Here is a 24,128-nt window from a genome sequence, read left to right on the forward strand (position 1 = left end):
CCCCCGAACCCCTGGACACCCTCGGACGGATCTCCCGGTACCACGCTCGCCTCCTCCCTTGGACATCCCCTTTGGACTCTCGGACTGTACTGTAGCCAGGCGCACGCACATACATACAACACCCTGCCCGCCTATATCACCCCGCACCCACGGTAGACCACACACATAGTTTACTACGCACTACACATAGGTATTCACACATCCCATACTCCGAGACCATTCGGCGCACCACACTTTCTCCCGCATATCCCCTTCCCAACATCCTGGAAATAAACAGACCCACGGGCTAACGGATCAACCGCTCTGTGCCGCTTCTTTGGTCCCCCCGGGTCGTACCGCACAACATTACGATCTGGCCATGACGGACCCCAGCGGCACAGGGGCGGCTGACGCCCCGGCTCCACCGGTACCCAACGTCTCGGTCCTCACCGTTCTCTCTGGGGCTGTCCAGCGGCACGAGGGACGGCTAGCCAGCCTGGAGACCCAGCTCACCGACGCCTTTGCTCTGATTGTGGCTCGTCTGGATCAGCTGGACAGCACCGCTGGGGCGCAGTCCCAACCTCCGCCCCCCGCCGCTCAACCCATGGCAGCGTCTCCCCCGTACCAGGCTCCTGCGCCCGTCGCTCCGGAGAGAGAGCCGAACCTAGCCACCCCTAGGCCCTACGAGGGCGACTTCGATCTCTGCCGTGGGTTCCTCAGTCAATGCGAATTAGCATTTCGCTACCAACCTAGCCGGTACGCCTCTGACGGGGCTAAGGTGGCATACATCATGTCACTCCTCACAGGTAGGGCCCTTAGATGGGCTACAGCCGCGCTAGGTCAGAACGGGTTACTCACCTCAGATTATGCGGTTTTCCGTAGGGAGTTCACTCTGGTGTTTGACCACCCCGTAGACGGATGTGACGCCGCTACACGCCTCCATGTAATCCAGCAGGGCTCTCGTTCTGTCGCGGAGTATACCGTCGAATTCCGCATCCTTGCGGCCGACAGTGGGTGGGGAGACAAGGCCCTCCTCAGTGCCTACCGACGGGGCCTTAGCGAGGCTGTCAAGGACGGTCTTATGAGGGACAGACCCGAGACCTACAACCAGCTGGTGGACCTGGCTCTCATGATGGACCAACGTCTCCGTGAGAGACGCGCCGAGCGCTGTCACCGTCTTCCTCCAGCGGCCCCTAGATCCTCTCCCCCGGCTCCCCGATTCCACCCCGAACCACGGTTCACGACACCCAACGAGCGTGCACCGGCTCTCCGTCCAGCCGAGTCCGAGGAGGAACCGATGCAGGTAGCCCGGTCACGGCTCTCGGAAGCGGTGCGCGAACAGCGCATGCGCGGAAGGCTTTGTTTATACTGTGGGGAGCCCGGTCACTTTATCCGTGCCTGTCCTACCCGCCCAAAAGACAGGGCTTACTAGCGGAGGGGTTACTAGTAAGCCACCTGACGCTGCCCCAGAACAAGAGCTCACCTAATATGTTATTCCCTGCCTCGATCTCCTGGGACAGCCAGTCATTTGCCGTTAGCGCTTTTCTGGACTCTGGGGCAGACGACAGTTTCATTGACAGCACGCTTGTCCGGCAGGCTGGTATCCCCCTTGTTCCCCTGGAAACCCCTCTGGTTGCCTACGCCCTGGATGGGCACACTCTAGGGAAGGTCACACACAGCACTAAGTCCCTTTCCTTCTCCATCTCCGTTAACCATGTAGAAACCATGCGTTTTTTTGTTATCTGTTCGCCCACGGCCCCGCTCGTGTTAGGGAGACCCTGGCTCCAGAGACACGATCCCCACGTCTCGTGGTCCACAGGGCAGATCCTCGGATGGAGCGTCGCATGCCACGCCAACTGTCTCCGTTCTGCCCCTGGCTCCCCTAGGACGCTCAAGCCTGACCCCTTACCTCCGGATCTGTCTGGCGTTCCTACTGTTTACCACGACCTAGCCCCCGTGTTCAGCAAGGAACGCGCTCTCTCTCTACCTCCCCATAGACCCTACGACTGCGCGGTCGACCTCATCCCGGATGCGCCGCGTCCCTCTAGCCGGTTGTATAACCTCTCCCTCCCCGAGAAAAAGGCGATGCGGGAGTATATATCCGAGTCCCTTGCCTCTGGTATCATCCGTCCCTCTTCATCCCCGGTGGCAGCGGGTTTTTTTTTTGTTGGCAAGAAGGACGGCTCGCTCAGGCCCTGCATCGATTACCGTCAGCTCAACGACATCACCATCAAAAACAAATATCCCCTCCCTCTCCTTAGTTCCTCGTTTGAGCCTCTCACTACCTCTGTCATTTTCTCAAAATTAGACCTGCGCAACGCTTACCATCTCGTCCGTGTCAGGGAGGGCGACGAGTGGAAGACGGCGTTTAACACACACCTTGGGCACTTTGAATATCTGGTGATGCCGTTCGGGCTCACAAATGCCCCTGCCGTTTTCCAAGCCCTCGTAAATGACGTTTTGCGGGACATGTTAAATATTTTTGTTGTTGTTTACCTGGACGACATTCTTATTTTTTCCCGTTCCCAGCCGGAGCACGAGCAGCATGTCCGCCTGGTCCTCCAGCGGCTCTTGGAGAACCGCCTGTTTGTTAAAGCGGAGAAATGCACGTTTCACGCGGCCTCAGTGGAGTTCCTGGGGAACATAGTCCGGACCGACCCCCGAAAAGTGAAGGCGGTGGTGGAGTGGGCCCAACCCACCAACCGGACTGAATTGCGTCAGTTCCTGGGGTTTGCAGGGTTCTATCGCCGTTTCATCCGTGGCTTCAGTAAGGTGGCAGCCCCTCTCCACGAGCTCACATCCACTCTTCGGGTTTTTTCCTGGACCCCGGAGGCGGACGCTGCGTTTGGGACCCTGAAGGGGTTGTTCACGGAGGCCCCGGTGCTCGCCCATCCAGACCCAGCCCGGCCGTTCGTCGTGGAGGTGGACGCGTCAGACACGGGCGTCGGAGCCGTCCTCTCCCAGCGGTCTGAAGAGGGCAAACCGCTCCACCCCTGCGCGTTTTTCTCCCGGCGTCTCACCCCCGCAGAACGCAACTACGACGTGGGGAACAGGGAGCTGCTGGCAGTCCACGAGGCCCTGGTTGAGTGGCGGCACTGGCTCGAGGGGGCTGAGCTGCCGTTCTTGGTGTGGACAGACCATCGCAACCTCACCTACATCAAGACCGCCAAGCGGCTCAACGACCGGCAGGCGCGCTGGGCCCAATTTTTCAGCCGGTTTGATTTTACCCTCTCCTACCGCCCAGGCTCCCGAAACACCAAGGCGGACGCCCTCTCCCGGCAGTTCGCGGAGGAGGCAGCCGACCACGACACCCCTGACCCCATCCTGCCCCCAGCCCGAGTGGTGGGTGTCGTCACCTGGGCCATCGACTCTGTGGTCAGGGCGGCTCTTCGCGCCCAGCCAGGCCCAGGCAACGGACCCCGCAACCGCCTCTATGTCCCGACCCTGGTGCGTTCTCGGGTCCTCGAGTGGGGCCATTCCAGCCGTTTTGCCTGCCACCCCGGCGCCCACCGCACGCTGACCTTCCTCCAGCGGCGCTATTGGTGGCCCTCCATAGCGGCTGACACCAGGGAGTTCGTTGCAGCCTGCATCACCTGTGCCCGGAACAAGGCGTCCCATCGACCTCCGGCGGGCCTCCTACGTCCCCTACCGGTTCCCAGTCGGCCTTGGTCCCACATCGGGCTCGACTTTGTCACAGGTTTCCCCAGGTCCCAGGGCAACACCGTGATCCTCACCATCGTCGACCGGTTTTCCAAGACCGCTCACTTTGTGGCTCTGCCCAAACTCCCCTCCTCTGCGGAGACCGCCGACCTCCTCGTCTCCCACATCGTCCGGCTCCACGGCATACCCCAGGACATCGTCTCTGACCGTGGTCCCCAGTTCACCTCTCGGGTGTGGCAGGCCTTCTGCAAGGGGATTGGGGCCACGGTTAGCCTCTCCTCCGGGTACCACCCCCAGACCAACGGGCAGGCGGAGCGGACCAACCAAAGCCTGGAGGCGATGCTGCGCTGTGCCACCTCCCGCAACCCCGCCTCCTGGAGCAAGTACCTGGCCTGGGTGGAGTACGCCTACAACTCCATGACCAGCTCAGCACTGGGTATGTCGCCGTTTGAGTGTTCCCTGGGTTACCAACCACCTATGTTCCCCCAGCAGGAGTCCGAGGTGGCGGTTCCGTCCACTCGGGCCCATCTCCGGCGGTGTCGGCGCATATGGAGGGTCGCCCGTGCTGCGCTGCTGAAAGCCACGGAGCGGTCCCGGCGTTGCGCCAATCGACGGCGGGTTCCGGCTCCCATGTACCGCCTCGGCCAGCGCGTCTGGCTTCTGGCCAGGGATCTCCCTCTCCAGGTCCCCTCCCGGAAGCTCGCTCCCCGCTACGTGGGACCCTATACCATCGACCGGGTCATCAACCCCACCGCGGTACGTCTCTCCCTCCCTCCATCCCTGAAGGTGCACCCGGTGTTCCATGTGTCACTACTTAAACCGGTGTCTGTCAGTGCCCTGTCGCCCCCTGTCTCAGCTCCCCCTCCTCCCCGTGTCCTCGAGGACGGCGACCAGGTGTGGCCCGTCAAGCGGCTGCTCGCCGTCCGGCGTCGGGGCCGGGGGTTCCAGTACTTGGTGGACTGGGTGGGTTTCGGCCCCGAAGACCAGAGCTGGGTGCCCCCTTCCTATCTGGCTGACCCTGCCCTGTTGGCCGACTTCTATCGGGCCCACCCTGACGCCCTTGGGTCCCCCCGGGTCGTACCGCACAACAAGTTGCTCTCATTTTCTTTTGTTCCAAATTTAATTTGGAGAACATGACATTTGAACAGTGAACATGCCTGCTATTTATTATAGCATAGACACATGGCTAAAATGTTTTCTCGTTTGTAGAAATGCTATGGCATAGCTGTGAGCAATTTCTCTAATACTATGCAATTAAATCCGCATTAAACGAATTAACGTGAAAACAAACAAAAAACACATGACAAATACTGGATCAAAGCAGTAGCCTCGCCTACTCACTGGTTCCTGCGCGGTGCTCTTCTCTCAGCAGCTCCTCACCGGTCCGGTCTCCCCCGTCATTCCCTCGAGCGGGTCGGTTCATCCCCCGCTCTCAGCTCGCTCTCTCCGGGACCGGGAGGGAACCACGCGTCACACGAACCACTAGGAGGCCTAGGAATGGCTGGGACCGGCTTCTCTGATCAAAACTCTTCCTCTCATTGGATGATCGGGGAAGCAGGCGGACAGGAGGGGGGGGGGGGGGGGGTTTCCGAATCTAAAAATCGCGTGGGGTGTGTGTGCGTGTGTGCGCGCGTGTGTGAGTGCGTGCGTGTGAGAGAGAGAGTGCGTGTGCACGATTCTTAAAATGAGATCTCAGGATGGCTTAAAGTCATCAGTATTCCTTTAGGGTCAACAGGATCCTAATCTGCCCATCCTATTATCAAGGTCCTCATCCTACAGGATCACCTGCATCGCTGGACCACAGCTGACCTGCTGACCTGGGGTCAAATAGGCAACCCAGTAATTCAATGGCTGCATTAGTCGCTTTTAACATGTGAACTGAATGTTTTAGCGGCCTCTGCTATGAGGAGTCAGGATGTTTCTTTGCTATACTGTATGTACAGGATACAGGCACCATGAAATGATCAGAGAGAGAGAGAGAGCACAGCGCGCGAGAGAGACGTGTGTGTGTGTGTGTGTGTGTGTGTGTGTGTGTGTGTGTGTGTGTGTGTGTGTGTGTGTGTGTGTGTGGAAGTGATGCATGGATAATCCTCTCTCCCTCCGAATGCTCCGCTCGATCGATCGTCCTGAGAGCTTCTGGCGCTCCGTCTCCCTGCTGCCCGTCTCTCAGGGTCAGGGGTCAGGGAGTCTCTCAGGGTCAGGGGTCAGGGAGTCTCTCAGGGTCAGGGGTCAGGGAGTCTCTCAGGGTCAGGGGTCAGGGAGTCTCTCAGGGTCAGGGGTCAGGGAGTCTCTCAGGGTCAGGGAGTCTCTCAGGGTCAGGGGTCAGGGAGTCTCTCAGGGTCAGGGAGTCTCTCAGGGTCAGGGGTCAGGGAGTCTCTCAGGGTCAGGAGTCAGGGGTCAGGGAGAGCCTGTTATGCCCATCTCTCTGCCCTGTCTCACATAAGGCTGTTTTTCAGGTCCAGGATGGAACGATTTCTGCGGAAATGACTGATGAAACGTGAAAAACCTGCGCGTGTGTGTGAGTGTGTGAGTGTGTGTGAGTGTGTGTGAGTGTGTGTGTGAGTGTGTGAGTGTGTGAGTGTGTGTGTGAATGCACACGCACAGGTTTTTCACATTTCACGCACACACAAGACATCTACCTCATCACACTGGAGCTCACACAGCTATTACACATTTAGTTGTAGCCAAGTGGCAGCCTATTCACAGAGAGGGTGTGAGGAGGAGAGAGAGAGAGAGAGAGAAAGAGAGAGAGAGAGAGAGAGAGATGGAGCAGCCAGAAAGAGTGTGAGGAGGAGGGGGAGGAGGAGGAGAGACGGAGGTGGAGTGTGAGAAGAAGAGATAGACTGATACAGCAGCCACAAAGAGAGAGAGAGAGAGAGAGATTCTAATAACCTCAGAGGGGTCTCTCTCTAAACTCCTCTCCACTGCTGGTAGCCATGGTGATTAAAGACATCCCTAGGGAGGTCTCTCTAGAGCTGTTTAGAGAGGGAGGTCTCTCTAGAGCTGTTTAGAGAGGAACGCCCCGTCCCGGCCAGTCCGCCATTGGCAGACGGTGAGAACAGCTCCAGTGAGACGGTGAGACCAGCTCCAGTGAGAGGGTGAGACCAGCTCCAGTGAGAGGGTGAGACCAGCTCCAGTGAGAGGGTGAGACCAGCTCTAGTGAGAGGGTGAGACCAGCTCCAGTGAGAGGGTGAGACCAGCTCCAGTGAGAGGGTGAGACCAGCTCCAGTGAGAGGGTGAGACCAGCTCCAGTGCAGAATGGGCAGAGATGAGTCTCTCAGTGTTGGAAGCCCAGCAGGAACAGGAGGAGGCTGTAGGTGGATCTGTGGTGTGATTCCACCTGATTGTGCTCCAGAGGCTCTACAGACAGACAGACAGACCATAATATTCCCTTGTGTCAGACTGTTTTGTGTCACTGCATTTGTCAGTATTTGTGTATGTTTCTGTGTGAATTGCATAGGCTTATCCCTCCTGAAAAGATGTTGTTGATTGAACTGTACATGTATACTGTGAAGTATTGGATACCATTATGTTATAACCTGGTGGTCCGTATATAAAAAACATCAAATCAAATCAACTTTTATTTATATAGCACCTTTCGTACACAAGAGCAATTCAAAGTGCTTTGACAATAGAATAAATAAATAAACAAACAAGGGACAATATATAAAATGAACACAATAATACAACAATACTACAAAAAAAAATAAAAAAAATAAACCTATAAAAAACATTCATAAAAAAAGAGAATGATTTTTATTTTATTTTAAATACCATCATTCTGCAGTAGAATATGAGGCCTGATTGTGTGATGGGATCTGAATAATGAATGAGCTATAAGTTCTCAGAGTTAACACCTACACTAGATTGGTGTCGTTCTAATTTTAGATAAAAGTGAAATGTTCTAAAGAGAAGTGCAGCCTTTGTAAGATTTCCTCCTAATCCCTCTCTCTCTCTCTATCCCTGATCTCTCTCTCTCCCTGATCTCTCTGTCTCTCTCTCTCTCTATCCCTCTCTCTCTCTCTCCCTGATCTCTCTCTCTCTCTCTCTATCCCTGATCTCTCTCTCTCCCTGATCTCTCTGTCTCTTGTCATGGAATTTAACATAGTCTCAAGACTATTCAGATTCATATCTTTTCTTTCAATACCTATTCATCAAGTCCCCTGCAACCTTTAGCTTCTCTCCTCTTTTGTAATTGTAAACACCTCAACCTTTAGTTTCTCTCTCTCTTTTGTAATTGTAAACAACTCCTCTGCCTCGCTCTTCCTCCTTTCTTTGTTTAAGTCAGAAGGGCCACACCTTATGTCCTTCCTGCCCTGGCTCAGACCTTTTGTTTTCTTTGTCTATATTCAAAGTGATATTCAAAGTGAGTTTCATCCCCCGCCCACTGTGTGATATCCGTCACCTTACGATGACGTATAGACGACTCAGCCAATCAAATGACGCCTGTACTACCTCGTTGGCCTGAGCAAGATATAAGGAGAAGATTTGGCGATCTGATTTACTTCTTCTGCTAGAACCACTCTGTGTTTTACTTTGAGGTCCGTTTGCAATCGTATTTGTTTTCTTAATAAATCTGACTGAACATATTTTTGAGCGAACCTTGGCTTTGGCAAATACTTTCATTTTTATCAACTACAATTGGCGACTCGAGGACGGGATCGACTGCTGTGAGATTCGCCGGGGTGGAAGCGAGGGACGCAGACGTGCGGAGCGGTAGCCGCTTTGGAAAGCTTCTCTCGTTGCGTCTATGCGCATTGGTTTTGGAGAAGCCCCGCCGTTGGTTCCACTCGGCTAAGCTCACGGTACGTTGAAAAACGAAATCCTTTTATGCTTGTTATTTGCCTTGGGTTTTGGTTCAGCTTGTGTTGGTCTAGATTATTGAAAACAGAAACCCCAGCGTGGGTATTTTAGTACGTATGAGTTAAGTAACTATCTAAGGAAGTTGTGGACAGCAATATATATTTATATCGTATTGTCCTTTGACTTCGTCCTTGTTTCGTTACGAGGGTATAAGCTGTTCAGAAGAAGTGTGAGTTTGGTCTCGTGAATCTTGTTCCCCTGTAGTTGATGTACAATTTTAGGTTGTTTATCGGTTGCAGCTTAGAACGGGGTTTTTTGAGTTAAATACGCCAAAGAGTTGGCACAGAACAGGCTTCCCTTTGGCCGGTCGCGGGTGAGATTAAAACCGCAGAGCCGTTGAGAGAGTTTTGCTCAATGGAGGTAGCTACAGGGAGTGATTGAGAGTTTGGCAATCCGCGTTTCTGGTAGAAGCGTTTGTCCCTTTGATCCCGGGTGGCTTGGTAAACCTAACGAGAGTTAGATTTGACCAAGTGGCTGTACAGTGTTTGGTAGGATCTAGAATAAGGTCTAGCCTTGACCAAGTAACTGGTGCAGTTCGAGCATGCTTGTCGTGTGTTAAGTCGTATGTTAGTCGTCTTTTCGTCGTCTTTTGGTCGTTCTTTGTTTTGCGTTCCCGTGTTAGTCTGTTGTGTTACTGTTGGAGTTTCGGCTCTCTCTTGTATGTGCACGGGAGTGTTAGTCTGCTGTTTTACTGTTGGAGTCTCGGCTCTGTCTTGTATGTGTTGTTAAGCGCTATATATATATTATTTTTTTTTCCAGGTAAAAGTACTGTTTATTTTTTTCCGACACTGTTTTTAAGGACCGTAAATCATAACTGCTAGTGAGTAGTCTGAGAGACGTTCATCTCCGTGTTACGAAGGAGTGTGGGAGAGTGTCCTTTGGTTTGTTTTTTTCGTAAGCGATTTTGGTGCAAAATGTCTGGTCCGGCTAAATTTGTTGCGCTAAAATATTCTGCTAGTGCCTGTTGGCAGATTCAGTTATGGAATAAGAATAGCAGTTTTCCGTCTCCATCTGGTACTCTTAGCGTTAAAGCTTTGGCCAACATTAGGGTTCAACTAGAAGCATTTGAGAAGACTAAGTTGGGTAAGAAAAGTGGTAATGCCATCGATTGGGCAGCGTTTAAAATTTGGGAGTCAGTAGCGCGGGAAGGGTTTTTGAAGTCAGAGAAAAGATACAATGAAGCTATACAGCCAACGGCGTCTCCGCCGCTTCCCCCATCGAATCACTCTGACCTAGATTTTTCTCCCTCGACTCGTTGCGCCGTGATCACACCCCCTAACAATGCCCCCGCCATTATTAGCCACGTCCCTTCTCTCTCTGCCGTATCCCCTCACAGTATTGCCTCTGCACCACCCATGCAGGCGCCTCCGCAATACGAATTAAATGCACCCCTTTCCCCCGACCGAAGTGTACCTCCAGGACCACCCTCTTCTCCCGTCCATTCTATAGCTCTGTCGACTAGATGTTACACAAAGCAAGAGCAGGACAGGAAGAAAGAATTGGCTAGAGCCATATCTGAGGCTAAGTTAAATTTGGAACAACTACAAATAGCTAGTAATAGTCTGGAGGAACCGCAACTCCTAGCCCCAATGGTACGATGCCCGAATCCTAATCCCCGACCGTCTAGAGAACAACGACCACAGGGTCGTCACATGAACAGGAATAGCAGGCATAGAAACAGAATGGACTACAGGAGGAAACCGAGGGAGGGAAACAAAAACGGAGACAGAACTGACGCGTGTTTTCATTGTGGTAAAACTGGTCACTGGATAAAAGACTGTCACAGTTACCGCAGGCGAAATGAGAGAAAGAATCCTGCAACCTGGGGTTCGGCGCCACCTGCTGGAATTTCCCTGAACAACCCACAGCAACAGTCATGACTAGGCCAGGAACAGACAGAGAGTTTTGCTGAGGGACCGTCAGATAGTACAGCTGTACAGGATAAAGAGAAGGTTGTTCATATTTGTCAATACCTTAATCTGCATACAACACCGTCCGAGCTTCCAGTAGTAACTTTAGAAGTTAATGGAGAGCAACTCATGTTTTTAGCTGACACCGGCGCACACTCATCAGTCCTAAGCTCCTCAAAGATTAATGTTGTTCCTAAACTAACAAATGAAGTTGCAAAAACCATTGTTGCAGCAGGTATTGAAAAATCTGAGAGAATGACTACGTCACTTCCTGTTGTGTTGGATGATGCTGAATTCCAACACCAATTTATCTATTCTCATTGTTGTCCTGTTAACCTAATGGGGAGAGATCTGCTGTGCAAACTAGGGTTTCAGATGTGCTGTGACTCAAATGGGGTCACCATTATCCGGCCTAAACAGGTAACACCACTGCGCGACCTCATGTTTATAGAACATATGACAAGTTGGACATATTCCTGGAACATTGAAAATAATGATCAGATGTCACTCCAACGTTCTAAGCTGTTCTCAAAAATTAACTCCTGTTATTCATATGACACCCCTCTCACACCACAGACTTCATTACACTGCACTGCAAATGTATCCCCACTACAACAAGATCATGATTTTGAGAAAGTCTGGTTACAACCACAAAGTAGTGAGGTTCTTGAATGTGCTATGCTGTATGTAGATCCTGACCATGCAGCTCTCTCTGTGTGTCTGACAGAGACACAGAAACAGCTGTATGATGAAAAACAAGGTGTCCCACACATTTCACTGGGTGTCTCTGAGTTTGTTACCAAGGAGGAGACAGGCATGTGGCTGCAGACGGCAATAGAAGCTACTGACTGGGTTGGAGATCCACACCAAGTAAGACACTCTCCAACAACAGGGGTAAGCTGCTTCCCTTTTAGATGGCTGACACCTGTGGTACGTGGAATGGAGGGTCAACGCCTCAACCCCACGTTTGTCCAAATTCCTTCTGACAACATAGAAAGTCCATCTGTGTTGCAGGGGGTGCCCGACTCATTGTGGGCAATGAAGATGAATTCAAGATTTGAGAATTGTTAATGAAGCTGTCCATGCTAGAACAGCCCTTGTTCCGAACCCTGTTACCATTCTGTCATCCATACCTGCCACAGCTACACATTTTAGTGTTATTGATTTGAGTAATGCGTTTTTCTCTATCCCTGTTCAACCTGACTCCAGAGAGTGGTTCGCGTTCACCTTTCAAGGACGGAGTTATACCTGGAAAAGACATCGCACCTGCACCCAGCAAGATTGTTGCATTATCAGAATGTACTGTTGACTATGTCTAATCTTACACTTCAAAGATGCACTATACTTAACCCAGCAACTCTGCTTCCGACTCCAGAAGACGGGGAACCGCATGACTGTGTAGCTATAGTAGAGGAGGTCAATAAGCCACGCTCAGACCTCACTGATGTTCCTCTCTCTAACCCTGATTTTGAGCTTTTTGTGGACGGATCAGCCCAGCGGTCGACAACAGGTCAACCACTTGTCGCATATGCAGTCACAACATTAGATGGAGTTTTAGAATCAGCAAAACTCCCACAACACCTTTCAGCGCAAGCAGCTGAATTGTTCGCTCTGACCAGAGCTTGTATAATAGCAAGTGGAAAGTCTGCAACCATTTACACAGACAGTAGTTATGCTTTTGGAGTTGTGCATGACTTCGGCTCACTTTGGCGAAACCGTGGGTTCCTCACGTCAACTGGTAAACCTATTGCACACCACGTGTTGATCAACAACCTTCTAGAAGCTATGCTTTTACCATCTAGCCTAGCAGTGTGTAAATGCCAAGCTCATGTTAAAAGCTCTGATCCTGTCTCTGTCGGTAACTCGACTGCTGACCTCGCTGCAAAAGCTGCGGCCGTCTCTGCTTCCTCCCCTGTGCTTTCTATGCTCTCTGTACCATCCACAGACCCTGACAAGATTCCTCCACTGTCCCTGGCAGACATTTCTGACCTACAAGCATCTGCTCCACCTGCGGAGAAAAAGAAATGGAGGAATAAGTGCACATTCCACAACCAAACTAACCTGTATCTAGGGCCTAATGACAAACCTGTACTACCTTGTTCATGTTTTCATTATGCTTTCAAACTAGCCCACGGGCCAGATCATGTTTCAAAAACAGGGGTGGCGGAGGATGTTAACAGAGTGAGGACCGCCATTCCTGAGGCTAAGGAGGGGTTCCTGCATCACATCTCTCCTGGGGATTGGGTCCTGGTCCGCGACCACAGACGAAGGAGCTGGAACTCGCCGAGGTGGCTCGGGCCGTACCAGGTTCTACTCACCACGCAGACAGCGGTCAAAGTAGCTGAGAGGACTTCGTGGATCCATGCAAGCCATTGCCGACGGGTCCAAGCAGCAGAGGACGGTCCACCAGGGGATCGCCAACACCAGGAGATCAAGGATGCAGCTGAACCAGAGGGCTCAGAGGCCAAAACCATGGGCCATCACACTGTCCTCTCCTCTGACGAGGAATCGGAGGAAAAATGACCTTGCTGGTCACCTCCTTCTCATGGTCGTTATGATGGCAACATGGAGAAACTCCACAGCCATGACCTCACAAGATGCACCACACACGCACACACACCTGCACACACTGCAACTAACATTGAACATAACTGATTCAAACAACGCGACATTGAAGTTGCGATCTAGAAGAGAAGACGCCTTGCATTCCCCAGTGACATTCTGTTGCCCAAAAGAGAAGTGTCACCTAAATGACTGTTGGATATACACTGTGAACAAGAATGACTGGACTCTGTTACACTCTACAGATGTCAAAATCCAAGACGATGAGAAGTTCCTTGGATCTACCCTGGTGACTCTGACAAATGCTGATTGGAAAATGCCATATTGGTGTGTTTTAAGCAGAGATGTGATTAATGTAGCTCGAAGCAGAAACTATGGTGCTGATATTTGCAAACCTGTCCCAGATTATCCCTCTACTATGGTAGTTAATTGTAACAAGTATTTAACCAGGTCATCCAACTCAGATCGGAAGACCCATCCTAACACTGCTATAAGTATGGTACGGGAATTTGCATCAAAAATGGATTATGATGATTGTTGGATTTGTCAACAGGTCCCCTCTAGTACAACATCACCTATCCTATATCCTATTCCCTTAACAAAGGCTGAGTGGTTACAATATGACTGGCAAGGGTTAGCAACCCATACATTCTCCACTAGGGAACAAGTCTCATCTTGTCAATTTCATGCAGGAGTAGATAGATTAATTAATTCCTACGACGGTATAGAGAATAGCATTTTAACAGAGTTAACTATGCAGGTCAATCAACACCAGAAACCAAGAGAATTTACTCGACTAGAACTAGCTAGAGTTATACATTTTTCCAGAGTACCTGGACCCCAGTTAATTCATAATATTCAAGCTGTCTTCACACAGATATATACAGTTCCTTTAACTGCACAGTTAGTGTGTACTGGCTTATCCACAACTGTAGAATGGAGAAATTCAATTGTATTTTCCGGATTAAAATGTCAGATTATTGATTGTTTTGTCCAGTCTCAGAGAAAACTATTCAACCAAACTAATCTTAGAGTTCAAACAAACACTGATCAATTCAAAATCGTCCCTCTCCAGAAGGTAACAGGTTGTATTGACGTTTTTAGGAAGAACTTAGACTCAGCCATTACTGATTTAGGAACCAGCTCTTGTATAGACCCAGTTTTTGAGTATCTGTATCGAGGCAAGGAAATAGAACTCCCTGAAGGCATTTTCCTAGTCTGTGGAAACACTGCATACTCTAAACTACCTGAAGATAGTATGGGACGTTGTTATTTAGCTCATTTAATTCCTATGATCAGGAAAGTTACTCAGGAAGAGATGAAAATACTCCATAAACAAACTACTATTAGACATCGTAGGAATCTCGCAATTTTCAATGCGGCACTAGGAATAATGATTCCTAGTTATGGCTTTCTTCAGAATAATGCTGAAATACAGATTTTATCGTATGTCCTACAAGAACACATAAATGCATCTGATAGAGTTATTTCTGCCCTTGGCCAAGAGGTAAATGAAATAAAGAAAGTCGTTCTCCAGAATAGGTTCGCATTAGATACAATCCTAGCCTCTCAAGGAGGTACATGTGCAATCGTAGGGAGTGAATGCTGTTCGTACATTTCTGATCCAAACGTCACACTAGCTGAATTTCATGAAGCAAACAAAAGAGGACTTGAGACCTTAAACAAATTACATACCTGGGATATTTGGGGACAGGTTGATAATGCATTTTCAGGTTTTGGTAATATTTTTAGGACTATTATTATTGTTCTTGTGTGTATTATTTTTGGGTTCATTATCATTTCAGTGATTATCAAATGTGCTACAAAGTGTTTAGTGGATATTCCAGCTCAAGCACTAATGGTCAAGACTTCAGTACCGAGCGGAGAAGTAGATGACCCCTTTGAAAATTATCTCGATGAAATGCATAATATCTATCTACAAGATTTATAATGTTTTGAAACATGAGCTGATAGATGATTTTGAAGTTTTACTTCTTTGGGTTTTTTTCCTCTAAATTGACCAAGAGGTTTTTGCCCTTCTTACACTGGTAACCATTTATCTTTTTGCCTTGTTCAAAATTTAAATCAAGGGTTTTTGGTGAATGGTTGTCCACTCTTAGACTATACATGTCATTTTTTTACCTTGCTTCCTGTCAAATTTCTGAAACAAGGAGTTTTAATGCGTAATTTGCATGTAAAAAGAAAATAATCTATTTTTGTTCTTGCTCCACCTAGTGGAGAGATTACTTCCTTTCCACATGTATAGCATAGAGTTTTTACAATTTGTGTTTATAATTGTTTTGTTTTTTTTGTTGTTTTTTTTTATTATGATCTGATGTATATATTTTATGTGGCTGTTTCAGCCACAGATGAGGGAGTTGTCATGGAATTTAACATAGTCTCAAGACTATTCAGATTCATATCTTTTCTTTCAATACCTATTCATCAAGTCCCCTGCAACCTTTAGCTTCTCTCCTCTTTTGTAATTGTAAACACCTCAACCTTTAGTTTCTCTCTCTCTTTTGTAATTGTAAACAACTCCTCTGCCTCGCTCTTCCTCCTTTCTTTGTTTAAGTCAGAAGGGCCACACCTTATGTCCTTCCTGCCCTGGCTCAGACCTTTTGTTTTCTTTGTCTATATTCAAAGTGATATTCAAAGTGAGTTTCATCCCCCGCCCACTGTGTGATATCCGTCACCTTACGATGACGTATAGACGACTCAGCCAATCAAATGACGCCTGTACTACCTCGTTGGCCTGAGCAAGATATAAGGAGAAGATTTGGCGATCTGATTTACTTCTTCTGCTAGAACCACTCTGTGTTTTACTTTGAGGTCCGTTTGCAATCGTATTTGTTTTCTTAATAAATCTGACTGAACATATTTTTGAGCGAACCTTGGCTTTGGCAAATACTTTCATTTTCATCAACTACACTCTCTCTCTCTATCCCTCTCTCTCTCTATCCCTGATCTCTCTCTATCCCTCTCTCTCTCTATCCCTGATCTCTCTCTATCCCTCTCTCTCTCTATCCCTGATCTCTCTCTCTCTCCCTGATCTCTCTCTCTCTCTCTATCCCTGATCTCTCTCTCTCCCTGATCTCTCTGTCTCTCTCTCTCTCTATCCCTCTCTCTCTCTCTCTTTCCCTGATCTCTCTCTCTCTCTCTATCCCTCTCTCTCTCTCTCTTTCCCTGATCTCTCTCTCTCCCTCTCTCTCTATCCCTGATCTCTCTCTCTCTTTCCCTGATCTCTCTCTCTCTCTCTTTCCCTGATCTCTCCCTCTCTCTCTCTCTCTCTCTCTTTCCCTGATCTCTCTCTCTCTCTCTCTTTCCCTGATCTCTCTCTCTCTCTCTCTCTCTCTTTCCCTGATCTCTCTCTCTCTCTCTCTTTCCCTGATCTCTCTCTCTCTCTCTCTCTCTCTCTCTCTATCCCTGATCTCTCTCTCTCTCTATCCCTGATCTCTCTCTCTCTCTCTATCCCTGATCTCTCTCTCTCTCTCTATCCCTGATCTCTCTCTCTCTATCCCTGATCTCTCTGTCTCTCTCTCTCTCTCTCTCCCTGATCTCTCTCTCTCTCTCTCTCTCTATCCCCGACACTTCAATCATTCTTCTCTTTTGCTACTATAGCTCTGTGGGTGATTTAGCCATATGTGTGTGTACGGTGTGTGTCTGTGTGTGTGTGTGTGTGTCTGTGTGTGTTCGGTGTGTTTGTCTTACTGTACTGAATGTGTGTGTGTGTATGTGTGTCTGTGTGTGTTCAGTGTGTGTGTTACTGTAGGTGTGTGTGTGTGTGTGTCTCTGTTTTTGTTCGGTGTGTGTGTCTGTTTGTGTTCGGTGTGTGTGTGTGTGTCTGTGTGTGTTTGCTGTGTGTGTGTGTTTGTTGTGTGTGTGTGTGTTACTGTGTGTGTGTTACTGTGTGTATGTGTGTGTGTGTTACTGTGTGTGTTACTGTGTGTGTGTTTGTGTGTGTGTGTGTGTGTGTGTGTGTGTCGCGCGGAAAATCACGCCTCCAATTCAAACCCAATGGAGAGCGGCGCCGGAAGGCTGGGTGAGTGATCTTCAGGTGGCGGGCGGAGCGCTCTGGCTAGGCGGCGCGTTGTCGTGAGGAAATAAGCATAAAATGGACCTTGATCCTATTTTATGGTAATTCCCGCGTGCAATGTCCAATCAGGAGAGGGTAGGTGTGTTTTCGCCACGCAGCCCGCGACAACTCAAAATGGATGAAAGACTGATATTGTCTGTGTCCTCCTTTCCTGAATTGTATGACCCGTCCTTGCCGTGGTATCATGACACAAATGTGCGAAATGCAATGTGGCAATACATATCGGTGGAGTTAGGTCTTTCCGGTAAGCAGAAGTAGAAGTAACGTTATGCTTTGCATGTCTGTGTCAAGCTAGTTTAAAGAACCTTTGGGTAGCTCTTACTAGAGCCTTTGGTTGTGCTCTGCACAGACTATGGGACATGCTGTTGTCAGGGAACGGCACCCTCCTGGTTGAAATAAGAGGTGAGGGTGTCCCTCACGCGGATGGCCTCCCTTGCAGAATGGTTGCTCCCGAAAGAGGCAACGCTCTGTAGAGCAGCAATCCCTTCCGCTGGCATGGAGCAAGATGCTTCACTCCTGGTCCCCCCCGTGGTCCTCCTCATGAAGTTGTGGAGAATGCAGGTGGCCTTCACGCATACCATTACATTACAGTTCCACAGCATGAGGACGATCTTTAACCGCAAAGCAAAAAAAGTGTTGAGCTCACAGCGGTTTGGTGCTGGCACTGATATTGTTTATGTACCACGCTGGGTCCACTTTGGTAGGATGCAGTTCCTGAAAGATGTGTTTAAGGCAGGGCCAAGCCAGGACAACATGGAGCACCCTGTTCTGGAGACAAGCTTGGTGAGAGGGCTATGCAAGTGGGCCACATTTCTGGCATCCATCTTGAGACAACAGTATATGAATGAAGCCCTTTGTTGACACAGCAATAAAAAAACAAAATTAAGAACACAAATTTTATATATTTTTTATATTTTTATTTATTTATAATTTTATAGGAGGAAGATAGTAATCAACATCCTGAGGACGTCAGTACCAACAACGGTCCAAGGGCCTCCAGCTCAAGTACAACATGGGGATATAGCAGCAAGCATTATGATACAAACCAATATAAGACTGAACACCATTAACAGTTTAGAACATTTTATTACACAAAGTACATTCCAAATTAAAAGTATACATATTTACAAGGATGAGGTTTACGGTCTGTCACATTACGCATAGCCAGAAAAGCAAAAAAAAGTACGTACAAGCTCTGGCTAGCAACCCATTATCTGACAATTGCAAAAGTTCTAAAAACAAAAATGAAACAAAGTGCGCATTCTGTGGCAGGCAGACCGGGAACAGACCGTTGTATCCCACAAAAAAAAGGTTAAAATTTACAAAAAATATTTACAAAAAAGGCATCCATCCTGGCAGGCTGGAAAGGCAGGTTTAGGGAGACGGGCTGGGGGTCACCCACATCTGAATCAAGGGTCTGGGCAGAAGAGGTCATCCTCATCTGAATACTCCACTGTGGTCAGGGCTGGAGCTGCGGTCAGGGGCTGGGCTGGGGAGGTCAGCTGGGCTGGAGCAGATGCCTAAGGACATAATGAAATGACTGTAAAAGCAAGTCGCATACGTTCATTGGAAGCGTGCCATGTCACTGGATACGAGAAAATTAACTGCCTGACATCACATACCTTTTTGCATCGAGCAGGGGCATGTTTCAGCATCTCCTGCAGCTGGGCAGACACCTCCGTCAACGTGGTGCTTGGCTTACAGGCCATAACTGCACCTTTTAACCAAAAAGGGAATGGTTTCAATGCACATGGCATGAAGCAAAGACAATGTATTATTTTGCGAAAATATGAACAATCCCTTACGTAATATGACATTGTAGAGGGTCATATTCTTCAGAGGCTTCTTCCGCCTCTTCCCATGGACACTGTAGACACACCACACTCTGTGTATGGCAATGGCTGACAGCACCCGCCGGACCACATCTGGCAGATCTTTGCCGCCAATGGAACTCAGATATCGTGTCTGCAAAACATAAAGACAATCATTTACTTTTACATTTCCTTAACACTTCCCTGCAAAAATAAGGAACAAAGTTCTGCCCTGAAGTTACTCACCATCTTCCTTTGATGATCCTTGTCCTTCAGCTGCTCCTCCAAGACCAGCAGCTCCTCCTCCGTTTTAGCAGGGTGCAGGTCATCCAGTACTGCTCCCCCATAGCTGTCTGCAGACTCGCCGGACAGTCTCTGCTCCAGCCTCTGCTCCAGCCTCATCATTATCTGTGCCATCTCCCTCAGACTCTGCATGACGCTGGAGAACTGCTGACACATCATCATCTGGAAGTCTGGATATTAAACACAGATGTGGCTATAAATAATTGTACGGTCCCATAATGGATATTCAACTCAAAGTATATCCCTACATGCAGCATGAAGTAGTTCACAAAATTCAGCATACCAGCATCTGCAGAGCTTGATGGCAACACTGCTGGAGCTGTTGGTCTCACAGGCGATGGCATCAGAGAACTACCTGAAAACCAGAGGATAAAGGGATGAGCAGGAAACTATGGTGCTGGCGGCGTAGTGATTCTGGCATAAGGGGAAGAATCAACTCGACATGAGACATGTCAGACCCTGACCTGGTCTGGCCGGGGTGCTAATCGCTGATGCATGCTGCTCGTGCCTGGACGTCTGAAGGGCTGAAGGGCCTGGGCTCACAGCGCCTTGGCTCAAAGGACCCGGGCGATGAACATCTACTGCCGAGTAGTGAGATGTGAGATGAGCGAATTAGTGAACTGAGTACATGAGTCTTCAGAAAGTCCTGAGTTAACTGTAAGTGTGCAAATATGCATAGACATTTCACCAACACAAACATGCATGGATACCTGCATTGATAACTGGCAGAGCAGGCCTTCCGGCTCTGGCACCTGGCATAGCTGGTCTGGTCTGAGTTCTGCCGACCGGCTGCCTGGGCGCTGGAACATATAGTAGAGGTAAATTAGCTCAGATTAGTCAACTCAAGTAGTACTCTTTTGGGACTGTTGAATGCACTTTATTATATTACCTTCGTCACTGGAGTCATAGCGTGTGTTGTGCTGTCTCTTCCTTGTGTCTTGGGAGTTAATCCATTGATGACTGCTGCTCAAACACCTTCGCCAAGGCACTGGCTACTTCATAATGCTCTGTGTGTTCCTCAGCAGAGACAGAGGTTGTCATGGCTCCTCTTGATGTGCTTGTGGAGGTAGATCTGGGAGGTATAGGAGAAGGGGCACTCAGAGCAGGAGAACACCCAAGTCTTGCACAACTCTAACATCACAGCTAGGAGAGCGAATGAGAGAGACCATTAAAAAGGATTATCTCACCTGTAGTACAAGTTCAAATATAGAGTGATTATACGTCATTGTAAATGAGAGCTTACTCTCAATTGATTCACAAGGTTAAATAAAGATTGAATGAATATGTAGCTAGTGGGGGGTTACAACCACACAACTGTGGAGAGAGAATGAGACACTTGGTTCCCTCCTCTACTGGTGTTCATGGCCATGGCCACACACCTGGAACAGACTAGGGGTGTGCCCGAATACGAATACGGTATTCGGATGAGCACAAATAGTAGCTTTTTCCCGAATAGTGATTCGTACGAATATTGTAAAAAATATTCGGGAGGGGGGAGAACAGTCAAATACTGTATGAGCGGACGATACGCGCACGTTCTGTCTGCTTGTTGACACGACGAGGGAGAGAAGAGAGAAACAGAGGCACACGCGCTTGCAGTCTCGCACTGCTGTCTGTCTAGACGTCTAGACCACGCGGATAGGGAGAGAAAGAGAGAGAGAGAGAGAGAGAGAGAGAGAGGGAGAGAGAGAGAGAGAGAGAGAGAGAGAGGGAGAGAGAGAGAGAGAGAGGGAGAGAGAGAGAGGGAGAGAGAGAGAGAGAGAGCTGTCTGTCTAGACGTCTAGACAACGCGGAGAGGGAGAGAGAGAGAGAGAGAGAGAGAGAGAGAGGGAGAGAGAGAGAGAGAGCTGTCTGTCTAGACGTCTAGACAACGCGGAGAGGGAGAGACAGTTTGGAGCGAGCTGAGAAGCCAGATAGTAGACAGGCAACGAACGTAAGCAGCACCGAGGGCTTTTGTCCCTAACTGGTTTATTGTTTATTGGTTTATTGTACAGTTATTGGATTTTGTTTTCTTGTCGTAGCCTACCTGCTGCAATGACCTATGTGAACTGTAGCTTGTTTGAGCAGAGGAGGACCGGTAGCTAGCTTGTTAGCTCAGTGTAGTTTAACTAGCTAACGCTAGCTATTTCAGCTACGCATGCTCAGCCTCTCACTAGCCTATATAATATCCGGCGGTTTTGAAATATGAAATAATTATGAAAGTATATTTTAACAACTGAAACACAACTGATCAAATGTTTGATCTATGCCGTTTATCAGCACCACAGAGTAGTCTAGTGTAGGCCTAGCCTACAGGATAGGCTATAATGTAGGATAGGCTATAATCAAAGTCCTTATCTCTGATATAACAATAATAAACTATTTAAACACCCTACTTACCCATAAGCACTGTTGAAACCTGAGTAGGCTATAGGCCTACAATTAGGCCTATAGTAATTTTCCTCGGCTTATTAGCCTAGGCTACATTTAATTTGGCTTTATATCATATTTGCTGTGCAAATGCATGATTGATTGAATATGTAGCTTATAAATTGAATATTTGGGTTGTTGGAATATTGTTTATTGAACATTTGTAATGTTCTTTTCGTCCATAGGCCCGAGCGCATATAGGCCCGAGCGCATATAGGCCCGAGCGCATTCTAGAGGCGCGCGCTTTTTTGAACCCTTTAGGCCTACGCTACGCTTTATTGTAGTGGCTCACACATGGTCCTAATTTGAATAGACCTATATAATTTGTGTTTAATGGTTGTGCTGAAGCAGTGACATGATATGACCCATATAGCATTAATTCGTTTTTGTACTGCAAATGCTAAATATAGCCAGTGGTCAGGGTTTAGTAAGTAGCCTAAGTGACCATATCTGCACCGTGCAAAAAAGACGTGACCAAGTCATATAAATACGTGTAGTCTCAGCCAAGCCAGTCTACGGATGGAAGTGATTAATCGGTTGTGCGGCACACCTGATCACACCTGATTAATCACTTCCATCAAATGGTATAGGACAGGAAATAAATATGCCTGTAGAATGTCAGGAAGTCGTGGAGCTTGTGCAAAGAACCTATTGGGAGAGGGCTATGCTGTCGTACTGTAGAGACTGTGCTGCTCTGGTTAGTGGCTAATAGAAATTCCTCCCTCAAATGCTTACTTATTGCAGCTAATCACTGTATGGTCATATCATAATCCTGCAGTAAAACAAGGGAAAGTTCAGTTTGTGCTTTAAATTTGCCCAGGTCAGCCTGAAGGTAAACCTTGCAGAATACTGCACTTCAGGGCTTTGTAGGACTGTCAGGACAGTAGTCTATTTCATACTGCAATTATAGATAATTAGCCATCTTATGGACATTCACCCTTTCTTCAGTGATGTATTTCTTATCAAGTCTTGTTTTATTTACAGGTGTGGTGTCCTATAGTGTGACACTTCTTCACTTCAGAGACAACATGAAAATGTAAGTTGACTAAATAAAACTTGATATTGCCACCCCATGGTCCAGTCGCTCACTCCCGCTCCCCTGCTCTTGAATATACCCCCCCCCCCACCAACACTTGATTACTTTAAACACCTTGCACTCAGTCTATATGTTTATAGACAATAATTGATCATAAAAAAACATTTTTAAAGCACCTTTCTAAACAAATGAGAATGCTTTACATGGAGAGGCAAGTCAGACAGACAGCAGACAGACCAGAAGAAGGGGCACATCAACCTATTAACTAACAACTAACAATAACTGGAATGAGAAATCGATTAATGCCAATGCTAAAAATGCTAATTATAATAATATTAATAACATATGTGACCGCCGCTGGTAATTTGGTCCTCAACTAGGCATTTTCATTTTTCAGTTTTTTACAGATTATGAAAGTGCAGATTGTAAGCTTTCAAATGAGGTCTCATACATTGAAATCTGAACATATTTGAAGAAGATATGCTTATTTGAATGCTAGTACTGCCAAATCAACTTAGCTGAGAAATCCCCCTCCAAAGTTCTCCAACATTTTCACACCTCTGACTGCCAGGTAATGGGCGTGAACAATAGCCTGGTAACCGCACCCCCAGCCACTCCCCCACTGGACGATCTGTCATTATCTGTCAGAGTGGCTGTCAACTTGGGGTATTACCTGAGAGTGGCAGCCAAGTGGGGTGCTCTCTCACTGATGACCCCACACTCTTTGAGTCAGTATTAATCTTGTGTTGTGAATGCAGTTAAGAACAATATAAGATGAAGTTCAAATTTAACGTTCTTTATTGTCACATACATGATATAAAGTACAAGCATAAGTAGTTAAGTGTACAAAAAAAGGCAACAGTCTAAGTGTTAAAGTGTACAGTCAGTTGTCTGTTTTATAGACAAGGTGCATAGTGTTCATTGTGATCAAGTCAATCAATCAATCAATCAAAGCTTTATTTATATAGCGCATTTCATACCCAGAGGCAACACAATGCGCTTTACAGAGAACAAGGGAGGTGGGCAGACATCCCACCCCTACATATTCCAGAGGGAAGCAAAAAACAGTAATCACCCGGGGGCCAGATAAGTGAGCTGTAAAAATTCTTCCCTGACCCCTCTCAACGAGGCGATCGAGCAAGCTCCTGGAGTATGTTTGTCTACCGGCTAAGAACATTTATAGAGCAATAAATAACATTAAATTACATTTTCAGAGTAAGAGAGGCTAATAACATCATAGGAGAGACATGGCAAACATTGGTGTATGTCTGTGTGTGCATAAATGTGCCTGGGCCCAGATAGAGGCAGGGTTTTGGGTAGGGTGGGGGGTAGGAAAAGGATACGGACCCGGGTTAGGGTGAGGGGAAGGGGATCTTAGCCCAGGACTGGTGTATGTCAGTGTGTGTGTGAGTGTGCCTGGGTCCAGGTAGAGGCAGGGGTCAGGGGTAAGGTGGGGGTAGGAAGAGGATACGGACCCGGGGTAGGGTGAGGGGAAGGGG

The sequence above is a fragment of the Borostomias antarcticus genome, assembly GCF_949987555.1.
Source record: "Borostomias antarcticus genome assembly, chromosome: 24".
Classification (NCBI taxonomy): Eukaryota; Metazoa; Chordata; class Actinopteri; order Stomiiformes; family Stomiidae; genus Borostomias; species Borostomias antarcticus.